At 37.9% G+C, this 23,320-nt stretch overlaps 1 long non-coding RNA gene across 1 annotated transcript in view; it reads left to right on the top strand.

Moving 5' to 3' along the window:
* LOC123786467 (uncharacterized) overlaps positions 1–22,981 on the top strand; it is a 47,663-nt gene extending 24,682 nt beyond the window's left edge. Inside the window, exons 2-3 of the long non-coding RNA XR_006777968.2 lie at positions 18,151–18,297; positions 20,477–22,981. This is a non-coding gene — a long non-coding RNA (uncharacterized LOC123786467). The remainder of the gene's footprint in view (positions 1–18,150; positions 18,298–20,476) is intronic.
* The last annotated feature ends 339 nt before the right edge of the window (positions 22,982–23,320 follow it).

A 23,320-nucleotide genomic window follows, 5' to 3' on the forward strand; every position in this document is an offset into this window, starting at 1 on the left:
CTTGTTTCATTTTCTGTGTCAATAAAAAGTTTGTGTGTTTTAAAATAATTACTCAAGACTAATGGGGATAATGTTTCACAATGTATGTGGCTGATTTCATGTACTTTTGAAATTTCTCTCACGTTTTCAGCTACAACTTACTTTGGACTTCTAGAAAGTTCAAAGGCAAGGAGAGTCCCTGTGCTGACCTATCACCAACTCCCACAGCCTCACTTCTACCACCACGCCTGCCTCTGGACATTACTTGCTTTTGGTTTATAACTTGATGAAAGATGGGAGGTGGTAGGTTCAGTTCTGGAATCTTCCTTGGAAATTCAGCCATCATGAGCAAATAAAAATATATTCCCCAAATCAGGAGTTTGGTAGTATGAAGAAGCAGTACTTTTCTTCTTCTTTTGCCTTTAGCTTAGTTAGGATTTTTATATATTATTTTCTTTTATTAAAATTGTCATGCACTGTAAAAACTGTACTGAGTGATTGTTAATTATGCACTGTGAGGAGAAAAAGAGAACACCTGTTAAATGTAAGAGAGATCCTCAGGGATCTAAGAAATGGAATATTTATAAAAATTATAATGTGTACACTTCCTCAAAACCATAGTTAATGAAATAATCGAACATTCTTAATATTGTGTAGTGACTTGGTTTTAGAGAAATTTGTTCTAAACTGCCCGCAGAAATTACATAGGCATCTAAGCCAGGATGTCTCTATAGCATAACATTGACACAATCCTGACTCTACACTAAAATTTGAAGTAAATAGATCTATCCTCAGGGTGGAGTCAAATGGAACATAAGGATTGCTTTATATTTGTAATTTCAAATGGAAACATCACTTAATGAATCCAAGCTTTGCCAAAGGCCCACTTAATGATGTTTACTTGGCTTAAGAAAATAGTGTAAGAGACCCATTTGCCTTGGAAGGCTGGGAAGGAATTAAAATAGAGAAGCATTTGCCCTTCCAAAGGTTTTCCAGTTGTCTAGATCTGAAATTTTTAGAAGATGATATGGTATTTTCTGAAGCAACTGAGTCATATAGGTCAAAATTCCCCATGGAAAACATGTTTGGACATATCCTAAATTATTTAGAAAGAGGCTCAGTGCTTCTATTACTAAAGAGAGTATGTAGTCCTTATGCAATCAGACAGAATGTAGCAGTAAGGTGTCCAGCAAAAAGGTGGAAATAGCATCACTTTCAATGCATTAGTTTGCTAAAATCCATACATAACATATTTGATTAGCACTTTCTATGACTAAACCAAGAGTCATCTGTATATGTAGGACTGGGAAGTCTTGATAGCACCTAAAACTCCAATCAAGGACATTTACTAGAGAAGCAGAACTAGAATATGATTGTGATACAATAATCTGATTTTAACCAGTTTTATAATACATTTTTATAGAAAGACAGTATTGAAAGAAGAGAGATGGTTAACCTGGAATAATTAAAAAGAAGTGTCAGGAAGTAGCATTTGTCAGAATATCTCCATACATTTCCCTAGAGGGAAAGAATGTTCTTGCTAGTCCTGCAGATTCCCCAGACAAATTCCTGCAGATTTGGCAGGCAAATTCTAGAGCGTGGAGAAACGCATCTGGACTTTGTAGTTTAATGACACGCATCAAGATCATCGACCTGAAGTGAGTTACTGATTATAAATCAGCTTCCCCTGAGTATTGTCTTACAGAAGAATGTCTGACTAACTGAGGTAAACTTTCTTGTCTCCTTGGTAGATCTTTCTCTCTTTGTAGATTGATAATTGACTTGCTGGCTTTTAATGGTTTGGTTAGTGAGAGTTGGTTCCTCTGAGCCAGATCACTTCTAAATACAATGATAACATTTAATTTTAAAGTTAACATGCTGGTGATCCCCACTCTTCTGGTGTTCCCTAGGTGGCCAGGAGGCTTCCCTGATGTTCCTGCCATTTCTTCTTGCCCTGCTCACTGAGTGCTCTCAAACTCACTAAAGTAGGGGCACCTGGGTGACTCAGTCGGTTAAGCGTCTGCCTTCGGCTCAGGTCATGATCCCAGGGTCCTGGGATCGAGACCCACATCAGGCTCCCTGCTCAGCGGAAGCCTGCTTCTCCCTCTCCCTCTGCCTGCTGCTCTCCCTTCTTCTGTGCGTGCGTGCTCTCTCTGTCAAATAAATAAATAAAATCTTTAAAAAAAAGTAGTTTCCCAGTGAAGAGAATAGAGGTAGAGAAAGTGTCAGATAGCATAAAACAGTGTTTGAGAGAAAATCAAATGCAAAGAAAAAAGACATTGTGAGATAAAAAAAAGGTTGAAGAAAATAAAAGAAGAAAAGGATTTTTATTACATACTTTATACTTTTAATATTATATTTTTATATTTTCCAGTCTACATTCAATGAAAATACATTGCAATTGGAATTACAAAATAGAATAAAATCAGAATATTAAAATAAAAATAAATAGAATGTAGACGCTTGATTCTTTCTGATTGTTTATCATCCTAACCTTATATTTACATGAGCGAACTCTTTGATCAGAGGCAAACATTTACTGGGTATCTAGCATGCTCAGGTACAGTGGCAGGTATTTTATACACTATATGTCATGGAATTGTTTGACAAAAAACAACAACAACAACAACAAAAAACCCCAACGACTAGTCAATTCAATCAAAGCAGTATTTAAGAGGGACTGTTCTCCTTTGATCGTGAGACTATCTTTTAAATGACCTCACAAAGTCTACTTTAGTTCCCCTTCCCTCCCAATCCCTGCAAAAGGGAATATCAATTATTTTATTTCATTTTTCATTTTTTTTTACCACGGAAAAACAGTAAAAGGTTTGACTGAATTCTTCGCTGTAGGGGACCCTGACCATTTTAGCGCCTCAGTAAACTCAGCCTTGAAGAGATTAAATGCTTGCCAAAGAGCCCAAGTCAATATCTTGAAAGCCTCAGGCAAGGGACAGTTTTTTCTCCCTATCTAATAAAGAAGTAACACTTTTCCTTTACCCTTCCTTTGTGTCCAATATATTAAATTAATGTGTGTGTGTGTGTGTGTGTGTGTGTGTGTGTGTGTGTGTGTGTGTTTTAATATCTCTTGCAAGTTTGGTCAGTGTCTTCCTTCCCTCTCTTTAGCTGACTCGATCCCTCCAGGGGTCTTGTCTTTAGTTTCTTAGTAGAAAATCCCCCTGCCTGGCCAGGTGCTTGGAGGCCCATCTCTGCTCTAGGGCCTTAAGGCTCTCTTTGAATCACACTGGTTTCTTTCCTCTATTCCTGCTACTTCTGGTAAGACATACTGTATTTTCCCTGCTGGTTGCTTTCTTGGTGATTTTGTAAGGTTTATGCTTTCATTACTTTGTATCGCAAAATCCTTTTAGGTCAAAATATAGTTATTGGGAAAGGAGACCAACACTAAGATAGTATTCAATTACTTTAACTAAACTTTTTTTTAATGAATGTAGCCTTAATTATGGCAATTTAAAAAAAAACTTTTGAATTGAAGTGCTTTTGTAAAAATAAGACTATTTATTATGGGAGGAAAAAGCAAGGGATAATTTCATTGTCAGTTTGAAACATAGTCACATTTAAATTGCATTGGTAAAATAGAAATATTGTGATTTGTGAGTCAGAGATCTGGGTTCTAGTTCTAGATTTGCTCCTAAGTGGTATTAAGGAGAGCACTTCAACTCTGTTTCTTAATTGCTTCCTCTAAAAGAGAGTGAACTAAATAGGATTAAACTAAATGCTTTTTAGGATACCTAGCACTTCTAAGACTCTCCAAGGCACTGTGTTATATATCAAAGTCCTTTTAGACATAAAGTTATTCTGAACTTAGAGTTTTATATTTTAGAGGCAACATTATGGGTCTCATATCAAATAAACTGGTGTGGAGCAACATTACTATCTTGAACTTACATACTGTAGGTATGAATAGATGCTACAGTGAGCTTCAAATAGCACTGATAAAACAGTTTTGAGAAGGCACACTTGTTCGATCTTCTGCTGCAAACAATTCTGTCCCATTGAAATATAACGTAAGTGATATATATATATATATATATATATATATATATATATATATAAAATTAAAGTTTTCTAGTAAGCACATTAAAAAAGTAAAAGAAAAGTGAGATTAACTTTGCTATTTATTTTAACCTGATATATTCAAAATATTACTGCTTCAACATGTAATCAATATAAAAATTTTTAATGAGATATTCTGTATTCTTTTTTTAAGAAATTGACTGTTGGAAGTCTGGGGAATATTTAACCTTATAGAATACCTCAGTTGGGATTAGCAAGATTTCAAGTGTCAGTAGCCACATGTGGCTAGTAGCTACCATATATTGGTCAGTGCAACGTTCTAGACATTATTTCCTTCTAATCATAACTTTAAAAGCTGTGTATTAAAAATATATGAAGAAACCACTCCACAACTTTGTATTCGACTGAATTTCAATGAATCTTTTGAGAGGATTGTGTTTGCCCAGGTTTTGACAATGTGGCCAGTTGCTCACAGCACAAACTACAGGGACGTCAATCATCTCCTAGAGAATGTAGGTCGTGCAACGAATCCCAATTATCCAGCCTCCATGACAGGGGCTGTGATGGCTTTGCCTGGAATTTCAAAAATGGACTCAACTTGAAAGTGACATATTTCATCGTGTTCATTGCAAAACTGATGCCTTATCAGAAAACCTATTTTTCTACTGCCTCTAGAATACTGACCACTGCAAACAGATTTATACAGGCTTTGTACTTTCTGTAGACAGTTCTTTCTGCAAGCCCCAAAGCAGCAAAAGTTAATCCAGATGTATGCTTTATTGCAAATAATTTGTATAATGTTGGACTGAGAGCTTGAATGGAGATGTTACACAATAATTAGCTTTTTGAGCAAAGACATTTAAACATATTTCTTTTGCTTTCTTTGCCCCATATTTATATTTTAAAATAGAAATATGAGACATTTTGTGAAGTTCTCAGTAGAGAAGGACTATAACTAGGTTTGAATCAGATTTGAAGCCTCCATCTATGAGGTCCTAGTCCATAAGCAGAGATTGTCTCTGTGAAATGTCTTTTCAGAGAAGGTGTTGCAGGGGTGCCTGGATGGCTCAGTCTGTTAAATGTCTGCCTTCGGCTCAGGTCATGATCCCAGGGTCCTGGGATGGAGCCCTGCAATTGGGCTCCCTGCTCAGCGGAGATCTTGCTTCTCCCTCTGCCTCTCCCCGCAGCTTCCCTGCTTGTGCTCTCTCTCTTGCTCAATCTCTCAAATAAATAAATAAAATCTTAAAAAAAAGAGGAGGCGTTGCACAAAGAAACTTGTTTTTCTCACCAACTTTCCTAATGTATCTGAGTCATATAACTTAGATTCATATCAAGTTCTTTGCAGAGTTTTAAACTTGAGAGAACTTCTAACTGAATTAGTCTTCACTTCATAACTACGTAGAACACTCACAATGAAATGCAAATGTCATGCATCCAGGGAGTGAAAGACTTCAGGATTCACACCCATGAATCCCAATCCAGTGCTGATTTTAAGACCTCAAATTCTTCAAGGACTTAATCTCCACAGAGGTTATGGAGTTTCAAGATGCTTAAACATCAAAAGAGTTAAGCAGACATAAACTTTTAGAGTTGTCAGGGACTTGTAGATTTCTTCTGGTCCAGCAATTCCTAACTTTGACCTCTGTGGTACTGATCATAAATATGGATTTCTGGCTTTTTTCCTCATCCTGAGCTCAGGATTTCTCAGGGTCGGTCTTGGGATTGTCATATTTATCAAAGCCTTTAGGTGATCTTCTGTTCAGTCAGGTTGGAGAAAGCCCATCTTCTGTCCTGCAACTGAGAAAATAGAAAATGAAAGAATTTCAAGTATTTGCCTTGTATCTCATGGCTAGCAGATGTCACGCCTAGGGTCCAGAGCCCATTTGTGTTTTCCTCGAAATGACCCAGGTCCCCAAATTATATTCCATACCATAAGCTGAACCAACAAAAAGAATTCATTTTCAAAAATGAGGATTTTGAAACATGGATTCATTTGAATTAAAGTTAAACAGATTCCCCTTCCTCAATCGTTTAATCAAGCTTTTACTATTAAACTTTGCAATGGTGTTCTTCAGAGAAAATTGCAAGCCAGTTCTCCTAAGCCCTTCTCTCGTGTTTAAGGTAGATGAGGTTTAAGATAATGTAAGAAAGGGGCGCCTGGGTGGCACAGCGGTTAAGCGTCTGCCTTCAGCTCAGGGCGTGATCCCGGCGTTATGGGATCGGGCCCCACATCAGGCTCCTCCGCTATGAGCCTGCTTTTTCCTCTCCCACTCCCCCTGCTTGTGTTCCCTCTCTTGCTGGCTGTCTCTATCTCTGTCGAATAAATAAATAAAATCTTTAAAAAAAAAAAGATAATGTAAGAAGATGCCCACATATTTTTCTGTGGCAGCTGGAATCATTTAGGTAGGTTTATGTAAATTTTATGCAAATTTAACACATTTTATGCCCCTAAACTTATGGTGATCATAACTATTTTATTCACCAAAAGTTGGCCTTCAGCATATGGCCTTTGCTTATAGATGATCTATGTGGCCTCCTTCTGCCTGGCTTTTTGTGACATCATCATCCTACTTGGATATTTAGAGACTTGCAATATGTGAATATAGGGCTGAAACAAGACTCTGATTTTCCTCCAACCCAGGCTAACCTATACAGAAAGCATTTAGAAGCTCATTCCACGGAGCTGCCTTTCTCATTCCCCCATATAACACATCTTGATTCATTTATGCCACAGAGTACCAGTTGTTTAGATTACAATTTCACTGAGTAGAAAGACACACCCTAATATGTATGGAAAGTATTACTAAATTGTATTAGATTTAAGAGGGACTGTTTGCCAGCAGCTAAATGTAGAAAGAATAAGTTCCTGACAATGCAGCTCTAGAGAAAATTTTAAGGGGTGATGATTTCATTAATTTTCCGAGATTTACAGCCAGCTGGCAGAGGGCTTTCTATACCATTGTGGCTTACTGCCTTTGCGATAGCTTTCTTTCCTTAAATTAACCTGTGTTAAAATGATACAATAGCAATAACAGTGAAATAAAATTAGCCTCTTTATGTAATCTTAAAGCATCTTAACTAACTTAAATAATAGTACCCTGAGTTTAAAAGGCTGCAATGTACCTTATAAAAAGAGGTTGGTATGAGGAATATTTATAGATCCTCATAATAGTTTTATCAACAGATAAATAACATTTAGATATTGAATCATATATACATAAAATACAAAGAAACTTCTAGCATTTAGAAGGAATTCCCCATCTAAATCCCCTATCCTGTATAGGATCCTGTACATTTCTGTATTAAATCTAATGCCTCATCGTCTCACTTGTGGTAGAAAGAGCACCAAGCCTGGAGCCAGAGGGTCCTAGATTGGGTGATGGTTCTATCACTTCACTTATGTGACCTTAGGCCTATGACAGAAATTCTCTGGGCCTCAGTTTCCTTATCTGCAAAATGGGGATATTAACATTAATGTTGCTTTCTCCACATGGTGTTATAAAAATAAAATAATAAGTGTGAGTGACTAGAGGAAAAACTTTATTCCCCAGAATTCTATGGAGTTTGTCTCCTGTAGAGAAAAAAAAAAAAGTCCAAGTGGTTCTATTATAGAATGTATACTTTCTACTGTGCCTGCACGGAAAGTGCCTAGATTAGGACAATTGTGTCTGAGAAGCAGAAGGGAAGGAGGGCACAGAAAGCCAGGGAAGGGAGAACACAGGGGAAACGGGCTGTCATGGCATCATGAGCATAGCATTCCTAAGAAAGAGGGTTAGAAGTTTTCATGTGAAAGGGATGGATGGACGGAGGTATGGATGGATGGATGGATGGACAGATAGACAGATGGACTAACTAGGGTAAGTCCCTGCACCACCTTTTTAAGAAAACCATCAGTCAAGATCTACTTTGGGGTAGCTGCTCAATGAGGCATCAGGGTAGCCCAGATTTCTTTCAGTTTAGCACATAAATATTGTCACTATGAAGCTTTTGTACAAATGCCAAGTATTTCTATTTCTCAAATATGGTTGCTGGTAGGTGAGCTGGCTCCTTCAGGAGGAGCCCCAGTCCACTCCTGGGAAGTTTGGCCTTCTTTACATTGTATTGAAATCTTTTGATGCTGGTGCATGTTACTTTGGCCCCTGACTCTCTGTTCAGTCACGGAATACTTCTCCTCCCTTTGATGTGTGGCAGCACCACTCCAAACAAGCTCGACGCTAGATAAGGGTGCAGGGCTGTAGCCTGCACGTCTGCCCATGATCGTCAGTGTTGAAAGCCTCCACACAACATTACAAACATGTTAAGCTGGGAGTTAATGTCTACTTTATCTTCTGATATTCAACTTAACAATTCCACAAGCCCGGCATTAGTCAGGTTTTTGGAGCTGATTGCACAACTCAAAATTTACAAGATGTCAGTGTCTCACCAAAGGGACCAAATGGACCAACAGAAAGCCTATTTTATAGAGCATGCTCACAAAGTAGAGCACCAAGTTATTTTGTAATATGGTGGCTTTCTATAGTGTTTTCAGGAAAAATGGAATCGTCATCAAAAACCTATCTTCTGCATTTTCAGTGATGTGAAGGATGATTCTTTTACCCCAGTCATGTATCACTCATTCATTCAACATTCATCTGCTTCTTTATTGATACATCGTTCACTCAGCAAACACTTAGTTTCTACCATGTCCTAGGCATTTTGCTAGATGCTAGTGCTAGAGATAGGGAGTAGATGAGATATGGTTGGGGCCTAAGAGAGTCTGGTCATCAAGGGTTTAAAGTAAGAAGCCAGGATGAGGTATCAGTAATGGGGATAAGAAAAAGAGTTTTCAAAAACGAGTTACTGCAGGTGAAAGAAGGAAAAGTGGAATTGAGATGGAAATGCCAGGGGAATATGAACGTGTCCACATGGAGGTGTGACCCACCAAAGTGATAAACCTGTAGCCTTGGAAGAATTATATTGCTCCAACTTTTTTATCATACGAGGAAACAGATCCTCGAGACATATAGGGCAAGGCAAGGTCTCCTTGGGACCAGAACTTCCCAGTGTTTTGGTATAATTCCAGATCCCCTCATCTTGTTAGTGGAAGGCATCACACAACTGGGAACTACCTATTCCCTGTAGGATCTTATTTTATTGTATTTTGAGGCCATATAGAGTAGAATACTTTTTATTTTTTATTATAGACGTATAACCTCATAGAAGAATAATTTATCCTTTAAACTACTTGTTAGTTGAGTCTAGTTCTCTCCATACGGAAAAAAAAAAAAATTTTAACCCCATTCCCTTCTTTTCTGGAAGGCCTTTTTAATTTTCCAGACTAGTTGTTCACTAATCAGTATCCCAAAATTTTAAGTGCTCTAAATGGTACCCTCCTGATTTTTTAAAAACTAAGATGGTTGCAGAATTTTCTTATTTAGGTCTCACAAAAAATCCAGCAAAGACGCTGGTAAAAATGACATATCATTTTCTGTCTAAATTTAGTGACAGACATTTAGCCAAGTTTATTTTTCACCAGATTCTGAAGTTCACAGATTTTTCTAAAAAGAGTGGTAAGGTCTAAATTACCATGCAACCCAGAATTTAAAGGAAGATATGAAATAAAATGACCTTTTACTCTAACCCCTATTATATCCATTTGAGCATCAAATTGGGCAAATACTTTTTACAAAGTCCCCACTTTTTTTTTTTCCCTCCCTTTAGAGAAAATATTGGCCTCAGAGTATCCGGTAAATAACTAGACCAAAGGGAATTCCAGCCTTTTGATTCTTGGCCTAATTTTCTTCCTATATTGCCAGTATGGACATAGGTGTCCCATGTACACATTGAAGCAGAGCTTAAAAAAGGTTTAAAAAGGGAGAAAGAGAAGGAAACAAGGAAGGAAAATAAAATACAATGCAGTAATCTCTCCTTTGATGAGCTCCGGATATAAATAAGGGTGTGGTTAAAAAGTGAGTCGTTATACCACTGGCTGCCTACTCCTTTTGTGGCAAAGACAATGATACTATGGAACTAACGCAGCTAGGGGGGCATTTATATAACTATTAGCCTCTGAAACAATAGACAGGCAGCAGCGTGTTGTTCTGGAAAATGTTCAAAGAGGAGGAGTCATTTTGTCCTCTTTGAAATTTAATATCTATTTTTTTTCTTGTATCATTTGGAGGAAGCTCCTTTTTCTTTCTTAAGCAAAATAAGTGTTTTGCACTAGTAGGTAGTGAGTGAATTCTTCTTGCCAGTAGGAAGAAAAGCAATTTTTGAATGCCAAATATAGCTCCTTTGTGTGAAAATATCACATAGCCAGAGACATTTTAGAGAAGAAAGGAAAGATACATGTTCTGAATTAATATTTTTTAAATGTACAGGGAGAGGAATGTTAGCAATGGAACAGGAAGAAATTGACATAAATAGACTGAGAAGAAACAAATCATCTTATCTACAGTCACGGCAGCCCCAAAGCCGGACTGTTTATCCTGTCTGCAATGCTCTTGGCGTTTTCTGTGATCTCAGAAGGATCATTTTTCCTCCCAAGCCATGTCTATAGGAGATAGGTGTTTCTCATCATCCTGTTTCATTTAAGACATTTCTTCTTTTCCTTGCCTTCCACTTCTGGTTTCAGTGTAAGATTGCCAACTAGGCAAAGCATGAGCTACCCCGGACACAAAAGATGGCCCTGGGGACAGAAGTAGAATAATCTCTAACGTGGTTGTCTTTAAGTCTTTAAGTCATACTGACACCTTTGGGATCCATGTACCCTGGGGAGTCTCTTCATATGTATATTTACATATAGCAGGCAATCAGCCGGTTACAAAGAGTTTTGATGGAGGTGGTGGGCATCCATGACTTATCCACCCAGTACCTTTTCCTGCTTCATTTGGCAATACCATATGCTTTGCCTTTGACAAACTAACCTCCTTGTCCCATGTGATCTTGGTGACACTGGCAGTCCAGCTATCCTGCCTTTCCTTGCACTAGTGAATGGACATGTAACCCAAACCTGAACAGTGAGATACTCTCACAGGAACCTGAGTCTTGAGTGGAATGACACGAAAATGGAACATGGTCACTGATTCAGTTTGCTAGTGGTACCTTGAAGAGAGTCCCCATTGATCCGTTAATCCTCTTAACTACACCAAGGGCGTTGTCCTGATTTCTTCTTCCCTAGGCTTGGCTAATTGGTTTCTTTGATTCCATTAGTTACCTCACAACACTGCAATGAATTTGATTTTGAAGTTGGCGAGGATGGTTGCAATAAAAAATTCCTAACTGCAACAAGCAGAAATATTTCCTCAATATGACTCATCTCTTAGTAAGATACCTAGGTGAGAAGCTTGTGGGGAAATAGTGTTCCTCCTTTCAGAAACGCATGCATTGGCTTGTATCTTCCCATTATATTTGTTTCAGCTTTATTCATTCATTCATTTATTCCATTATATTGTCTTTTATCCTTTCATTTGTTGACTACCATTTTCTAGGCACTAAGGGTATTCCCTTTGGATATCTGTATGACATACTCTTTCATCTCTCTAACTCTGAATAAATGTCACCTTCTCAATGAGACCTATGACCTCCTCTCTCAGGCTACAGTCCCAATCCCCTTATCCTGATTTGTTATAGCATTTCCTCCTTTACAGGGACCATATAATTTATTAATTTTTTATCATGTATTATTATTATAGTTTGCTTATTGTCCATCTTCCTGAAATAAAGAACAAACTCCAAGAAAACTGGAATTTTTTTTTTCCACTTTGTTCATTCTTGGGACCGAGGACCTAGATTGGTGCCTGACATTTATTGAATAGATGAAATGTACTAGAGTTTCTTTAAAAGTACAGACTTGTGGAGGCTGATTAACCATCTCCCAGGATTGTGTAAGGTTGAATCTCCCCCCCCTTTTTTAAATCTATCTATCTACCTACCTACTTACCTACCCACCTATTCTGATGTCTAAATGCTGATTGAATTCTAGCCCCTGACTGATACAGATTTTGGTACCTGGAAATGAGACGAGGTGCTGCCATAACAAAACCTCAGATGTGTGAGTGGCAGTGCAAGTAGGCAGTGTGCGGAAGTTGGGAACACTGTAAGAATTTTGAGGAGAGTATTAGTAAAAGCGTCAAGTTCCTTGAACCTACTCTTCATAGAATTTTGAATTATGTGGTGGCTGGCAGTGAAAACCTTAAGGAATGGGAGAAAAATTGTATTGAAAAGGGCAGAAATTTAGCAGCACTCTTGCCTATAGAAATCTGGAAAATAGAAAATTTGCCTAATGAACCAAGCAGAGGAGATTCCCAAAGTATTTAAGTTCCACCTGGTTTCTTCTTGCTGTTTCAAGTGAGATGCAGGAGAGAGAAACTCAGGTAAGGACTTGAAACAAAGAAACAAAAAAGCCAGAATATGACTTTTTGAAAGCTCTCAAACCCTTCAGATGGTCCAGAATGCTAAAATTAAGAAGGAAAGAAGGAAGGACAGGAGGAAGGGAGGAAGGAGAGCAAGCAAGCTGTGAGCAAGGATCAAATCCAGGCAATGCCAGAAAAACAATATGTGAAGGAAGATAAAATCCAGGGTATGGCCATAGAACATTTTATTCAAATCTCAGAAGGTCTAAAGTGGTTTCTCAGAGGAACCTGAGTCAGATTAAAGGCCCCAAAGAGATTAAGAATGTGCCATAGAGGGTCTCTCCATCAAAGTACTTCTAGGAAGTTTCAGGACATCATCCCTCAGTCATCTTAGCTGCAGCCAAGGTAGAGAGAGAGGGGTTTATTCAGAAGAGATGGTGGAGTGTGGCTATTGTCCATTGGGTTTGACCCCAAGAAATTTCATAGGAGACTCACAAAGTTCTCAAAGGAGACTCACAAATTTCATAGGAGACTCACAAAGTTCTCAAGAAATTTCATAGGAGACTCACAAAGTTCTCAAAGGAGACATATGCAGAAACACTGCAGCTTGGGCTGAGTGGGGCAGAGATGGTATAGATTGAGGAGAGATTGGCCTTTGGATCCTCAGAATTTTAACACTTGTGACTTTTTGTGAAAATGTTAAGATAACTAAGAGGGTGGAACCAGGAGTGCTGAGGGCACAGTGGGAAAACATGAAAAATTATTTCAGATAGGAGGCCTAATCAAAAACCTTCCAACATTTGCCTAGCTGAATTTCAGAATTGCAGTGGACCAGTAACTCCCCTGTGTTTCCCACCTCAATCTTTGAACATGACTGTCTGTAATGGTTATCCCATGCTGTCCCACCATTGCATGTTGTGGGGGGTGGAGATGGGGGGCAGATAATTGGTCTCCTCTGCTTCCCAGGACTACAGATTGCAAGGAAGTATACTTAAGGAGTTGTGCTTGTGGGATTACACTTGAGGAACCTCATCCATACTTGGACCTGATTTAGATGTTGAGATTCTGGGCTTTGAGTGGATATTGAGAATTTTGAGGTCTTTGGGGGCAGTAAGTGTATTTGCCTTGAGGGCCAGAGGATGGACTATTGGGAGTTTCTAAGGCAGCCCACTAAGAATCCTTGCCTCCTGGGATGCACACTCTTGTGTAGTCTCTCCCTGCTGAGTATTGTTTGAGTTTATTGACTCACTTCTAACAAGCAGAGTACAGAAGTGATAGGATGTCAATTTTGAGATGAGTTTATACAAAGTTGTTGTTTCCATCTGGGAGGCTCTCTCACTGTCTTTTGAATGGCTCAATGTGGGAAAAGCCAGCTGCCATGTCATGAGGCAGCCTGTGGCGAGTTCCATGCGAGTGAACTTGAAAGTGGACCTTCTGAGGCTTGCCAACTGGCAAGTGAAAAAGCTTGGAAGCAGATCCTCTCTAGTCAATCCCTGAGATGACTGCAGCCCCAGCCAAAACCTTGATGATAGCTCATAAGAGAATCTGAGCTATAACTAGCCAGAAAGCTGCTCCTGGATTCCTGATCTACAAAAACTGTTGGATAACAAATGTTTTGTAATTTTCAGCCTCTAAGTGTCAGGATAATTTGTTATGCAGAAATGGGTAAAAAATACATTTCTATTCTAGAAGATAGCCTACACTCCAATGTTCTAATTGCTATTATGTAACATTTTGTAAAGGGGCAATGCCAATCTGTTTAATAAGATGATTTTATCAACGAATTCTTTAGTCTCCATTTGAAAAATGCCAACCTCAAGTTTTGTCTCCTACCTCTCCACTGTCTTACTTGATCTTTTGACTAATTAAGTACTTTAATTATAAAATGATAGCTAAGGGGCGCCTGGGTGGCACAGCGGTTAATCGTCTGCCTTCGGCTCAGGGCGTGATCCCGGTGTTACAGGATCGAGCCCCACATCAGGCTCTTCCGCTATGAGCCTGCTTCTTCTCCCACTCCCCCTGCTTGTGTTCCCTCTCTCGCTGGCTGTCTCTCTCTGTCGAATAAATAAATAAAATCTTTAAAAAAATAAAATAAAATAAAATGATAGCTAAAGAGGTCATTAGGGTATGATGTTCTCTTGTGTCCTTAGACTTCTCTCAGGTTAGAATGCTCAAAGATAAGATGGGCTAGATCAATACATAACAATAGCTAACTTGTTGGCACGCTTTATCTGTACCAGGAACTGCGCAAATTGCTTTTTATGTAATCATTTTAGGTAATTCTCATATCAAAGTATTGGTACCATTGTTATTCCTTTAAAGAGATTTAAAGAGACTTTCAAGAGACTTACCCAGTGTCACACATTCGTTAGAGGTGGATCTGAAATTTGAGCTCAGGGCAGTCTATCTGTAAGGCCTGAGCTCTCAATAACCCCAGGAAAGAAGGTCTCCTGAATCTCTTATAAACAAGTTAATATACTGTAATGAGTGGATTCTCTTCGTGGCACAATACTTATGGAGCAGAACTAGGGCAAACCCTTTCTACGTCTCCATGGATGTATCCTGAGAGGGGTTTGGAATCCAAACAGACTCCTTTGCCAAAGCTGAGTCCTTGATGTTTTTGAAGAGAGGGGTGAATGCTCAAGATGACATAAATTTTGTCACCAGCCTCCTCCCCTTAGAAAATTTTAGCTCATCTGAAATTTTGTTTAGAATGTGGGAGGTCATTGAACTGGCTGATCGTATGGATTTTCGGGACCAGGAGTACATGATCCTGAAGGAGCAGTCTCAGGGTCTGCAGAGACATTTGGTTGAATAGAACAAGAACTCCCTACCTCTGCCTGTATCCAGGACCACCCCCTCTTTGTTTCTCACTGAGGAAGAAGGGAGCTCACATGTATGGTAAACTGGTGTGTGCCAGAACATCTACCAGATGCCTCAAGTTATACATCTAAGGTCATTCTGACAAATGTCATCAACTCATTTGTTCATTATTTTAAAAAGACAATTGAGGTATAAAATATAATGGATTCCTTAATATTAACAAGTGTCTTTGTTCTAGTGGAAAAAAAAACAGATCTCTTTTTAAGGGTTTGGCATTAATACAATTTTTGAAAATGGAATTTAAGGTTAAGGTTCTTAACTAAATATTTATTTTTATTTGCTTTTTCCTCTCACTAATTTTCCCACAGACTTCATTTTTTTTTTTTTTCAAAATCAAATCCCTTCTCTCTCTCACTTTTAAGTTTCAACATAATTTTAAAACATCATTGTTGGAAAATGCAGTCTATTTTTTTTTTTTTTTTTTTTTTTGGACAACTTTCTCATGTTCAGACTATGCATTCAGTCACAGGGTGATGGTCAGGCCAAAGTTTATCTTATCACACCAGAGTTTTTAGGTCATTTCCAGTGTTCTTATTTTTTTCTTTTCAAACTTTCACTTGAAAAGAAAATTAATTGGGAAACACCAGCAAAGCTTTTTTCCTTCCTCTTTCAGCTACTCAACTGCCAACTGCCAATTCTTTCTGAATTCTTTATCTGATGTGCACAAGAGACAAGGAAATTGTGGCTGTTCCTGGAGCTGGCAATAGTTAAATGGAATTCTAGAGACTGACTCAAACCAACATGTATTTTGTAGAGTCTTTTGATTATACACAGCTTTCTCTGAGACATAAAAACCTCTTGAAGGATTAGCTTCTAGAAAGAATTACCATTTTGGAAGATTTGTGTCACATTTCAATGATAAAATTATTCAGAAGAAATGCTCTCTGTAAATAATCTCTAAGTTCTCACAAACATCTGAGCTCTTGGGGGCCAGAATCAGGGCACAATTTGCATAGATTAAATACACACACGTACATACACGCTCACATTTACTAATCTGAAGGTCTCGCGGTTGTGTTATGATACTCTCTGGAAACTATTGTCACAATAACTGTACCAACTCTTCAAAAGAGCCTGGGATACAGACCATGAAAACACTGTTGTAGAAACCTTATTTTAACCACTGATGTATTTCAGCTCTATGAAGTTTGCAGCTGAATAAACTTGGTTAAAATCCAAGCATGTTATATGTATCCTTTCCTCAATAGACTAGTGTGAAATGTAAAGCTTATCTTTTTTTATTTAATGCTGTAAGGGACCTAAATCACATATTATAAACACTTACCCTATAATGACTCTTCTGTTAGATATAAATCTTGTTGTTTTCAAAATGATATTTCGAACATTGCTATTTCATGAGTTAGCTACATCAAGTTCCCTGAGATTAATTGTTTTTACCAGAATATTGGATGTGTTAGTGGAATGTTTTGTTGTATTACATTTCTGTCGTATTAGACTTTCAAGACATCATAAAGTATTAATGCTGAAAATAACTTAAAATTTTGTGCAGTTGTTTAATTTCTCATCAGAAATCGTCCAGAGAGGTTGAGTAATTTTGTACATTTAACTGATGACTGACCACTGTAACCAAGGAACAAAATGCGACCCCGCTGCATTTTACCTTGAAGATGGAGTCCATGTCAAGCGGAAATCTAACTCACTTTACAAATCAGCCCAATAGCTGTCTTGGCTTTCAGGCTCCAGTCAAACATTTCATGTAAGAAGGTTGGCAGAGTGTACCTGTGCTCTTCCTCCTTACCTAACCCTTCCTTAGGTCAGGCTCCCTCATTCCAACTTTCCCATCCCAAAGTAAATTGCAGTGAGAAGTTTTGGAGAAGTTAGCTCTGAGTATGCAATGCTCGATGACAGGAAAAATTTAGAGAAAGTGCTTGTGTGAATATGAGCAGGTGTTTCCATGGCTGGGATGAGGGTGGGCAAGATGGAGAGGTAGATGGGGGTTGGGGGGGTGGGGGAAAGAGAGCTGTGATAGTCCTGGAAATAATTTGCTCCCATGTCATCCTGGTAAAAGGCATCTCCCTTAAATCAGGCAGGCAGAATGAATGGTGTGATACCTGGTAGCCTGCACCGTTATAAATACATGGCCTTTCATCCTAGAGATGGCCCATTACCACTCACTAAGACAGTCTGTCACAGTGGTGCTCTGCAGCCATTCTTTTTTCATGACCCCCTTGGCAACGTGACTGGGATTTCCTGAAACCATGCTCCAGTCCCTGCCCAGGGAGCACTCCTCATTAATACCCTCTGATTCCTTTCTTCCAAAGGTTATCATGTCTTGGGTTTATTTGTGTGTGTGTGTGTGTGTGTGTGTGTGTGTGTGTGTGTGTGTGTGTGTTTTCCAAAGGCAAACAAGCATAAATGGAGCAACAACTAAGCTTGGCTTTGCTGTAAACACAGCTTATTCACGGGGTGAATCTTGGCTAAAAGGCAATCTTAAGATATTCGAATGTTCAGGGGCGCCTGGGTAGCGCAGTCGTTAAAGCGTCTGCCTTTGGCTCAGGGCGTGATCCCGGCGTTCTGGGATCGAGTCCCATATTAGGCTCCTCTGCTGGGAGCCTGCTTCTTCCTCTCTCACTCGCCTGCTGTGTTCTCTCTCTCTGTCACATAAATAAATAAAATCTTTAAAAAAAAAAAAAAAAAAGATATTCGAATGTTCAAAGTTTCCAGTCTAATGCATAGGAAGTCAGAAATGTTAAAACGCAGTTAAAATCATCTCTCCATTCTGAAGGCTCAGATTCCCCATCATGAAAGGTACACTTTGGCACAGCAGTTGCCGCAAAGCAGGGCCTTCCGATTTGCTGGCTGCTTCAAACACCAGTTGTCCCTTTGATAGTATTGACGCCTATCTCCGTTCACAATCTAGTGCGTCTCCTGCACTTTGTAACATATCCCATCTGTTTTTTAGGGCCCCGGTCATAAGGAAACCTGGAAGAGTGAAGAAAGGCCTGATTGATCACAAGGTCCTATCAAATGTCAAAGCCGGCCCTGGCTGACCTCCCATCTATTCAGAGCTGCTTTGATTTAATCTCCAAACTGGCTGCTTCTCCAGGCTGTGAGTTCTATCTGCAACCCATGTGTCAGCATTGAGATATGACCTGCTTCACGCTCCATTCATCTCATTTGAAGGACGGAAATTAAACTGGAGGGTCGAAGAGGGGAACTGCTCAAAATACACACACATTAACTGAAGGCTTTTGTGTGGGTGCATTATAGGAGTTTGAACAACCATTAAAAATTATATTAAAATGAAATTGATCTTTACTGCACCGAAATGGTTTAGAACTTTGCCCCCCACCACCCCCTTCGTTTATTCTTTCTTGTAGTAATCCTATGAACCTGATCTCATTAAGGTTTGAAGTAAAGGAGAGAAAATTTTACAATTTTTCAGTTTGTTTTAAAAGGTGTCCTTTAGAAAATTAACTTATTGCCTGCAATTTGCACAATAAATATTTGGGGAAAAAATAGAGATCCAAAGAGCTGATAACCAGACTAATAGAAAGGTATACTGCTATGTTTAGCACTATTGATTCATTTAAGCTTCACCTTTCAAGGTTTTTGTTTGTTTGTTTGTTTGTTTTTTTAATCATCTAAAACTCCAACTTTGGGAATAGTCCTGTAACTGTCCAGGCATATTGCTGTGGTATAAATCTATATATTCCTGGTTCCATTTTTTCTTTCTCAACTCCCTCTGCTCTTTTTATTGGCCCTTCTATACTGTTAAGCAGGGCTAGTAACTAGTGAAAGCTTGATTTCTTATAGATTTGTTTGTTATAATAACTCAAAAGCAAACTCTATTTCCTTTACTAGAGGTGTCCCAAAATTATGAGAATAGAATAATTATATTCTAAGTGTGTTTGGACAGGGAGCTATATTTATTTCTGCATGCATTCATTTGCTCATACATTCATGCATCTGTTATTTGAACTTTGTACGATAACTATATCCAGGTAGGGAAAGTGCTTTTTAATTTTATTTATTAAGTATATTACACATTTCCAGTTTGTAGTACTATCCACTATCAGTAAATAGTCAACAAAGACAGGAGAGGAGAGAGAATGAGACAGAAACAAACAGACAGTTTACGAACACTTTTTATTTTCTTTTCTTTTGTGGAATCACATTGCTTCTGCTTGGGAGAAGACTACATTTCAGTTGTTTTGGTCACCCCCAATTTTATGTCTATATATAGATATATGTCTATATAAATTTATATATAATATTTTGCATGGAAGTGATTATTTTATTTTGTTAATATTTTATGTAAGGCCATTTAGGTTTTTTGCATTTTTCACCATTATAAATATTATTATATAAAAATATTTTTATGCTTCCATTATTTTCTCCAGAATTCTCTAATTTGGAATTAGGATGTGCCCAATTTAATATTTGCAGTCAAAAGTATTATCTTTTCTTTTATGGTTCTTCATTTGAATACCTACTTAGAAATAACTTTCCTTCTTAAACAATCATATGTGTTTTCTTTAGTACATATTATTTATTTGTTTTATATTTAATACATAAGCAAGAGAATGAGTACTATCATGGATATTAGTGTTATTTCCACATAAACCATTTCGTAGGGCTTATGGAAAAGATTTGAAACTCTGGTTATATGGAGGAAAAGCTTTTGCACATCTGAGGCATTCAAAGAATGCCATTTAAGCATTTAGTTTTGCAAGCAGGGAAGCAGAAGAACACAGTTTGACTCTCTCTCTTGTACTGCTTCTCCGTACAATCTCTCTTCCTGTATCCTTATGTAAATACCCTATTACTCAAGGCAGAATGTGTTAAAGCATGCATTTTGCAAGTTAATTCATTCTTTACAGTGCTGAGTGGGAAGTGGGTTCATTGTTTTCATGTAGTACCTTGCAATAGAACTTTCTGCAGTGATGGAAATGTTCTATATTCGCACTATTCAATATGATGGCCACTGACTACATGTGGCTACTGAACATGTGAAATGGTTACTGAACTGAGGAACTGGATAATTTTATGTAATCTAAATTGTGGCCAGTGGCTCTCTTATTGCACAAGACAGCTTTAGTGGTTTTACCATTATTTGAGCTATTGTAATAGTTGATTAAACATTATAGATATTTACCCAGTTATTCAAGTTCATTTCATTGAAGAATAAATATTAGTTGGTGAGGAACTTATAATTTTGGAATAGAAGAAGAAGAAAGATAAAAACTACTCATGCACTGAGAGTCATTTTTTATGTTTTCTTTCAGAGAAGAGGATTGAAAATGTCCATAAGGAAAGGTGATGATAGTGTCTTCATGGAACCCTTGGGTAAGATGGATTGGCAAAGAATAAGGTGATCTGGGTTTTAAAATCTGGCTTTGCAACAACTAACCTGTTGGGTAAGTCACTTTCGGTGGTCTTAGTTACTTGATATGCATGATAAGGAGGTTGGAATAAATAATTTTCTTTGTTCTCACGGTGGATAAATTGTATGAACCTCTTCTGTTTTATATTTAGAATCAAATATTACATTTTCCTTCATACGTCAGTAATGTGTGTAAGCACTCAGTGCCAGAGGCTTGTTAGTGCTAGCTAAGTATTTGTTGAGTGAATGGCTTTGCTCAGTTGTCTACTTGAATCAATAGTTGCTTTCACCATCCATTCTTGTAGCTTGCTATTTTCCACACTCAGACTTGGGCAAGGTTTTTAAACACAGATGGTTTTGATGTAGGAGACATCTTTTGCTACAGGGAAGTAGAGGGTCATTGGCATAGCCCTCTGCTCTTGAGTTGCTAAAAGGGTCTACTTCCAGAGATGGCCACGGAAATGTGCGATTCCAGAACTCAGCTGACCTTCCTGAAGGGAACTCCTCAGGATGCACCTAAAGGCCTGGATAAAGTGCACTGAGGTGATAATGGGAAGGCAGGAGAGAGGCCAGAATATAACTAAGACTTAACTTGCTGATACCTATCATATATGACTTTTCTGAAAAGGAGTTTCTATACCTCAGCAATATTGCCTACTTTTATCACTCAAGTCCAGAATAATTAAACTTTCCTTCTTTTATGTTTTGAAACATTATATATTTTGCTTGCTAGATATTTAATATTACCTTCTTTGGGATATAGTTAGTTTTTAATGTGATGATGCATTTTTAATCCAGTGAAACTGTTAAATTCATAAGGACAAAGGCACAAATCTTATTTCTGGCACACAGTTCTTTGTATCTCACAAACTCCAGCCCAGTGTAATCTATTCTTCCCCACCCAAGATCAAGCATAGGGGGGAAACTGTCTAAACAGGAAAATATTGTACAGACATTGCTGGTTGTTATTACAGTAGGGATTGATGTTGTAGGTAATTTAATAATTACTCTTATTTCTGTTACATACTCTCCTCCAGGAACTTAGCAGCTGGTTAACATTTTTCTGAGTTCACTATGTAGATCTTCCCAGAATTTCTAGAATTTCAATCCTACAAAAATGTCTAAGGAAAATTCATTATACTCTTCCCTGAGAAGAGATAATATTAAAAATTAATGACCATTTCAGTCCTCCGGGATGTAATATAATTCAGGGGAGGGGAGGAGGTCTGTCACTATCCTTTTCAAGGGCAATTCACAACAACAATTTGAGTGATAAATCCCTGAAGCTTGATGTTCTTCTCCCCATTGCAGAATCTGAGTGTTGACAATGACTCCTTTTAAAAGTAGCAATATCTCATTTGAAATTAGTGAATCTGGTTGAGAAGAAAAAGGGTCAGTGTGTAGTAAGAGTTAGATAGATGTTCATATCCTTTACTACCATGAATTCACAACTGAAACTGTATCTTAAAGAAATAGCTCAATAGAAATAAAAATCTAAGGGAATGAATATCTTACTTATGCCTTATCAATGATAAAAAGAAGTTGGAAACAATTAGATACCCATTACTAGGGAATGCTTAAAGAAATTAAAGTGTGCTAGCCAGAAAACATGTTAGAAAGATGTTAATTTTTAGCATTTTAGAGCCTATATGCATCAATGTTTATGCCATAATGTCAAGTGGAAAAACAGCAGAATGAATATTTGTACTTAAGTACATGAGATGTTTATATATGGGCACGAACATTCCCCAAATAGACTTGTTTCATTGGACAGAAGGTTTATAATATGTAAAGAACACAGCCTTGGGATTAGAGCTAGGTTTGAATTCCAACTCTGCCCCAAACTGACACTGGCAAATTATGAACCTCTCTAAATATTAGTTAAATTTTTGTCCTTATTAGTTAATTTTTTTGTGTGAAAATTAAACAAGCAAATCCACTTAAAGTGCCCAGGGCATACCATTATTTCCCTTTTCCTTACTAACTACCTGGGACTTCCCTAGGGTGAGAAAATTTACTCAAATTGATTGATTCTGATAGGAATTTCAGTATCCTTGTTTTTGACCCAAGTAAGAATTTTTAGAAGGCAATTAGAAATTAAGTATTCAAGGATTCCTGGGTGGCTCAGTTGGTTAAGTTTCTGCCTCCAGCTCAGGTCATGATTCTACGGTCCTGGGATCAAGCCCTGAATCAGGCTACCTGGTCAGCGGGGAGTCTGCTTCTCCCTCTGCCTTTACCCATGCTCATGTTCTCTCTCTATATATATAATAAATAAATAAAATCTTTTAAAAACTGAAATTAAGGATTCATGTGATAGCTCTTCTGTAATCTTTATATTTCAATGGATTTCAGAAGAATATTAAATATCCAGGATTGGAGGTCAATTTCTATATACAATTGAAGTATAAAACTCAGAATGGTATATTAATTTGTGATAGTTAGTTTTATGCATCAACCTAATTGGCCACAGGGTGCCCAGATTAAACATAATTTCTGGCTGTGTTTGTAAGATCATATCCAGATGAGATTAGTATTTGAGTCAATGGACTCAGAATTGAATTGCCCTTCTCAATGTAGGTGAGCATTGTCTAATCCCTTGAGGACTTGAATAGAGCAAACACTGGAGGAAGAAGGAACTCATCCCCTTTCATCCCTTTTTCCTGCCTCAATGTTTGATCTGGGATATCTCATCTCATCTCATCTCATCTCATCTCATCTGGTCCTTGGACTGAGATTTACAGCATAG

This window comes from Ursus americanus, chromosome 4 (genome assembly GCF_024610735.1).
Source record: "Ursus americanus isolate L20-20 chromosome 4, mUrsAme1.1.p, whole genome shotgun sequence".
NCBI classification, from domain to species: domain Eukaryota; kingdom Metazoa; phylum Chordata; class Mammalia; order Carnivora; family Ursidae; genus Ursus; species Ursus americanus.